We start from the raw sequence: 6,703 nt of genomic DNA on the forward strand, positions 1-6,703 counted from the left end.
TGTGCACGTGCTCTCTCTGTCTCTCTTTCTCTCTCTGTATGTCAAATAAGTAAATAAAATCTTTCAAAAAAAAATTTTAAAGATGTCAGTCTTTAAAGAACGGTTAGTAGGACTTGATGTAATTCAACAGATACATGCTGTCTCCGACTGTGCAGCAGGTCCAATACTAAGCAGTGGAGATTGAGTGATGGAAGTCTGCACTTAAGCTATTGGGATGGGGATGGAGAATAGTGGAAGACAAGGGAAAACCAGCAGCACAGCACAGCTGTGGATTCTAATAGCTCTTTGTACTTCACACCATGTCTGACTGCACCCTACTTCTGAAGTCTTCCCAAGTTCTACCTCTTGTACTCACAAATGACTTCTTGCTTATTCTCTGTTTCTGACACTCCATACACAATATAACTCTTGGTTTTACCTTGTTCTCAAGCCAGGCTGGCTGTGAGATCAAGGGGCTCGATGCATAACTTCATGTCTGACCCAGGCCCTGCAACCACAGGGACACCCGGCCCACGCCTGCTCTGTCTCTAGCTCTAACCAGGAAGTCAATGAATCAAGAAGCTGCTACCACAACTTCCGGCTCCAGCATTACTCTGGTGTGAAGAGGAAGTTGGGCACAGTTGAGTTAGTTTTATCATAGAGATAGCTCTAGTAGAGGACATTTGGCCCCACCTGGAGGGATCCAGAAAGGATTCTGAAAAAAGCAGATGCTTGAGAGGAATTATCCAAAAATGAAAGAAAGCATCAGTTTTTTTGTTTTGTTTTGTTTTTGTTTCTTGTTTTTTTGTTTTGTTTTGTTTTGTTTTGGCACAGAAGAAAAGAATGTATGAAAACAGGGAGAGATGGGAGTGTGATGCCTTTAGAAATCTAAGGAATTGAATGCAGGGTCTGAGAAGGGTGCCTGTGGGCATGCGGAGGAAATGATGCTGGATTTGCAGAAAGACAGTGTGTCATCCTAAGGAGTAGTGCTTTATATAGGATATGATAATAATTAGGGCAGAAAGACAAAACACATGAATGGTATTGCTTTAAGGATAAAATTTATGTGTATGGCCATATCATTAAAGTATCACATATAACCTTTGAACTTCAAAATATTCCTGCTTCAATTCAAGGATGATAAGCTCCATATAGCATTTGTGCATAAAGGATAGTATGTGACAACTTGAAATGGAAATAATTTACAGTACCTATAAAGTTATTTTATGCACATCTGTGTGCTTCTAATAAATCATTGGTATTATGGAGGTTGACTTCTTCCTGGTTTATTTCCATTACTATGAACAGTTTTGTATTAACTAGAGTTATCCCTTTGTGAACAGTAATTGCTCACATGTGAGATTCAATGGGCACTGTCAATTACAAGAGTTACTCTGCTAGTCATGTATTGTCTTCAAGACAATTTCTTTAAATTTTTCTCTTTTCTCACAATGAAGAATTACATATTCTGCTCTACTAAAAAGTGGGTTAAATACAAAGAGAAAAATTATAAAAATCTCTTAAAAGAGGCTGATGCCTTAAAAGAGAAAGGAAATTAACTTTTTTGGGGGGGAATATTAACATTTTGACTATTTGACAGCTTTATGGGAATTTCTTAAAGGGAAAAAAGATGGGCGGTGGCTGGGTGGCTCAGTTGTTAAGCATCTGCCTTTGGCTCAGGTCATGATCCCAGGGTCCTGGGATCAAGCCCCACATTAGGCTCCCCGCTCGGTGGGAAGCCAGCTTCTTACTCTCCCACTCCCTCTGCTTCTGTTCCCTCTCTCGTTGTGTCTCTCTCTGCCAAATAAATAAGTAAAATCTTTAAAAAAAAAAAAAAAAAAGGTGGGGGGAAAGATTAAAGATTTTTTAAAAGAAATAACTATTTTAGTAAAAAGAATGATCTCTACAGTGATTTCTTGGTATAGAAAAATAAAAAGAACTAAAGGAGCTTATTATAGCTTTTTGCTTCAAGTAAGACCTGCCCAACATGTTCTTTTGCCCACCAAGAAATAATTTCAGTTCTCCTTTCATAATCCATTAACTAATAAATTGTTAATAAGAGAAATATATATAAAGTATTAAAATGAGTCATCTATTTGTTAAGAATTTTGACCCTGGGGTCATGACCTAAGGCAGACTCTTAACCTACTGAGCCAGCCAGGTGCCCCTGATAGGTATTTTTTATTTTTATTTTTATTTATTTTTATTTATTTATTTTTAAAGATTTTATTTATTTATTTGACAGACAGAGATCACATGTAGGCAGAGAGGCAGGCAGAGAGAGAGAGAAAGAGAGGAGGAAGCAGGCTCTCCACTGAGCAGAGAGCCGGATGTGGGGCTCGATCCCAGGACCCTGAGATCATGACCTGAGCCGAAGGCAGAGGCTTTAACCCACTGAGCCACCCAGGTGCCCCCCTGATAGGTATTTTTTAAACAAAGTTTTGAACTTTTCTCTACAGAGGTCTTGGATATTTTCTGTTAGATTTATTCCTACAGGCTTGATATTCTTTTTTTTTTCTTAAGATTTATTTGAGAGAGAGAGAGAGAGCACACACACATACATGTACATGTGAGATGGGGGAGGAGCAGAGGGAGAGAATGTCCAGCAGACTTCCCACTGAGTGGGGAACCCTACTAGGGCTCAATCTCAAAACCTAGGGGATCATGACCTGAGCCAAACCTCAGAGTCAGAGCTTAACTGAATAAGGTACCCAGGTGTACCTGATATTCTTTATTACCACAAATAGTTGTGTTTTTTTTTTCATGTTTTCTAGGAGTTTGGTGCTAGTATATAGGAATGAGACTAATTTTTGTCTTACATCTGACATCTTATTAATTTGTGTATTATTTTGGGTTTTCCATGTAAATTGAATCACCTGCAAATATTTTTTTAATAGAACACTTTATTTATTTATTTAAAGGTTTTATTTATTTGACAGAGAGAGAGTAGGCAGAGAGGCAGGCAGAGAGAGAGGAGGAAGCAGGCTCCTGGCTGAGCAGAGAGCCTGCTGCGGGGCTTGGTCCCAGGACTCTGAGATCATGACCTGAGCTGAAGACAGAGGCTTTAACCCACTGAGCCACCCAGGCACCCCATCACCTGCAAATATTGACCATTTTACTTCCTTCTTGCCAAACCTTATGTTTTTACACTGGTTAGGATGTCTAATGTACAATTTAATAGAAAAGATTATCTTTCTCTTATTCCTAATTTTAAAGGAAATACTTCTATTTTCTCACTTAGAATAATGTTTGCTTTAGGTTATCTATAGATACTATTACTCACATAAAGGAAGATGAGAAAGTAGATCCAACATATATGTAATTGGTTTTCTCAAAGGTATGAATCCCCCTGAAAAAGGACCATCTTAAGTATTTAAGGACACGAATCAAGAAAACTTTTTCTCCAGATAAAGGGTAACTTATCTTTTACTTTACTATGAACCAACCAACATGAGATATATCCTAGCAAAAAAGTTACTAAGCATCAAAGATAAAGAAAGAAAACTCTGGTGTGCCAGGTAAAAGATTAAGTCACAATGACTGTGTTTTAGATTTCTTCATACACCTGTTTAGAAATCAGTAAAATAATGTTCTCAAAGAACTCAAAGTCCTCAAGGAAAGAAAGTGTGACTCAAGAATTTTATGCCTAGTAAATTACTCCTCAGGTATAAAAGCAATAGAAGTACAATTTTGAATATGGAGGAATTCAGGGAGTTCTTCTTCAACAAACTACTTGAGGATTTACTTTCAGTCAACTGAGAGATAAATGGAGAAACTATGGCAAAAGGACAAAGTATGCAATATTAAATTCATTTAGCTGTGAAAATAGAACAAAATTGGGGTGACTGGGTGGCTCAGTGGGTTAAGCCTCTACCTTTGGCTCGGGTCATGGTCTCAGGGTCCTGGGATTGAGCCCTGCATTGGGCTCTCTGCTCAGTGGGGAACCTGCTTCCCCCTCTCTCTGCCTACTACTCTGCCTACTTGTGATCTCACTCTCTCTGTCAAACAAATAAATAAAACCTTTTAAAAAAATAGAACAAAATAAAGGTGTGTGAAGAAAAATATATAAATGTCACAAACTCTAATGCTAAAGTAATGTTATCTTTAACAAAAGTTGGCACAGGAAGAAAAAGAAGGAGAGGCTCAAGTAATACCTATAAGAAAATTCATCTGACATTGAGATTTTTAAAAATCCTTCCAGGAGATTCTACTATGCTGAAGAATTTAGGAACAACTGCATGATGGAAATAATGACAGTCACTTTCCTGTTTAAGCCTTGGCTCAGCACAGAAAACAGTTAAGTTCTACCATCTCAGGACTGTTGAACAGGAGATAGCAGTGGTAACAATCTGTATGTTAAATTATGTAGGAGAAAACTAAGTATTTTTTTTTTCTTCTTGGTATGACACATTGTTTTAACATATAGTCCCACCAAGAACAGGCTGTTCTTGACTATGAATCTAGCCAATTGTAATGGAAGTCATTAACAAAGTTTAAATTGAATAAATCCAACAAGGATACTCTGTACCAAGGACATCCGTATCATCCGTATCAATCATGGAGACTGAAAAAAGGACAATAAGCACAGCACAGACCCAAAATAAATACATTAGAAAACAAACAAACAAAAACCAGAAATAACCACCTGTAAGCTCTGGCACCCAGCAAGTTCAAGAATATCTGGGGTCTCCTCCTTGGGAGGAGAGGAGCAGGGGACTAACAGAACCTCGTCCTTTCTTTCCTGTACCCTTAATTTTCTTATTCCATTGTGTGTTTACTCACCAGCCTATTTGCTTGTCTGGGGTTTTGCTCCACAGAAGCAGCAAAATCTATTCCAGGTATTTGTATCAACCCATCCGGCTGGCTGCAATTCTGAGCCATTCATAGTTAATATCTTTGCTTTCTTCTACATCTTTTCTGTATACCATAGGAACAGCTCCCATCATCCCTTATTATGGTTCCCCTGTAATTCTGAATCACCAGCTTCAGCCATAAAAAAATACACTTTCACATGTACACTTGTTTTCTGGTAGAAAAACCACCCAGAGTCTCCTTTCTGCAGCAAATCTATCCTCTCAGAGTGACTTGCCTACTTTCACATTTTGAGGACTAGTGGATCTTGCTGCTGTGACCTAACCCCTTGGGACTTAAGAGTAGCTTCCTCAGCAGCCCCTCTTGCTCCTAGGATCATAGAAATCTGTGGCTACTCCACTTACTCTGTGGCTAGCAGACACCCTGGCCTTCTGCCCCCTTGGGACTTAAGACACCAGGCCCAGTCCAATTTCCATTTTTGAAAATGTTCTGGGGCATCAGCGTGCCCAGTCCATTAAGCATCTGACTCTTGGTTTCAGCTCAGGCCATGATCTCAGGGTCCTGAGATCCAGCCCATGGCAGGCTCTGAGCTCAGTGGGGAGTCTGCATGAGATTCTTTCCCCTCTGCCCCTTGCCTCATTCCCCCCCCTAATAAATAAATAAATGTTTAAAAAAGAGAGAGAGAATGTTCTTTGTGCATTTGCAATGAATGTTTTCTGCGGTTGTGAGGGCAGTGTTTTCTATATTATGCTGTCAAGCTTCCAAATTATATTGCTTAAATTTGCTTTCCATTTCCTGTTTTTTATATCTTATTTATTCTATCAATATCAAAAGAGGTGGTTTAATATCACCAATTGTAATTCTGATTTAGTCTAATGTCAATTTAGCTTATATAAATTTGAAAATTTATTTAACTTTTTTAAAGATTTTATTTATTTATTTGACAGACAGAGATCACAAGTAGGCAGAGAGGCAGGCAGGGGTGGGGGGGGGGAAGCAGACTCCCTGCTGAGCAAAGAGCCCGATGCGGGGCTTGATCCCAGGACCCTGGAATCATAACCCAAGCCGAAGGCAGAGGCTTTAACCCACTGAGTCACCCAGGCACCCCTAAATTTGGAAATTTATATCTTCCTAGTGAATTGGATCTAGATCTTTTATTATTATTATTATTATTATCTTTATTTTAAGACTTTATTTTTAAGTAATCTCTATACCCAACATGAGGCCTGAACTCACAGCCTTGAGATCAAGAGTCACACACCTCAACAACTGAGCTAGCCAGACGCTCCTGGGCCTTTTATTATTATTAAGTATTTCTCTCTCTCTAATAGTAACTTTTTGTTTTAAATTCCGATACTGTTAAAGCTACATCAGCATTCTTTTGGTTAGTATTTGTATGGTTTAACTTTTGCCCTTCTTTTGCTTTCAACTTCAAGATCTCCACTCAAAACAAATGAGAGTTTACTGAATTTTAATTTGACAGCCCTTTCAGTCAGCACATTGAAACTAAAAGTCCATTGTTTTCTGGCTTCCATTGTTGTTGTTGGGATCTAACTGTAGCTCTTTTAAAGGTATGGGCCGCAGATATGAGCCTGGGCAGCAGAACTCCGGCTCAGACAATCCAGAGCAACTGTTCTAGATCAAAGTCCTCTTTCTCATGGAGTGAGATTATGAGCCTCATGGGCTAACCTAGAAAACCTGACTTATAAGGAACTTTACCTTTTTTGGACATCAGAACCTCTTCATTTTCACCAGGAATTTTTGCTTCAGAAATGAAGAAGTACTGAGATCAAGATTGGTTACCTAATTCATGTGCCCTGTACAAAATGAAAATGTGAAGCTACTTATTTAAAAATAGTAAGAATAAAATAAGCCCACAGTTATATGGTCCATTAATCTTCAACAAAGGAGG

Source organism: Enhydra lutris, unplaced genomic scaffold (genome assembly GCF_002288905.1).
Source record: "Enhydra lutris kenyoni isolate GAN:26980312 unplaced genomic scaffold, ASM228890v2 scaffoldscaffold5, whole genome shotgun sequence".
Lineage (NCBI taxonomy): Eukaryota > Metazoa > Chordata > Mammalia > Carnivora > Mustelidae > Enhydra > Enhydra lutris.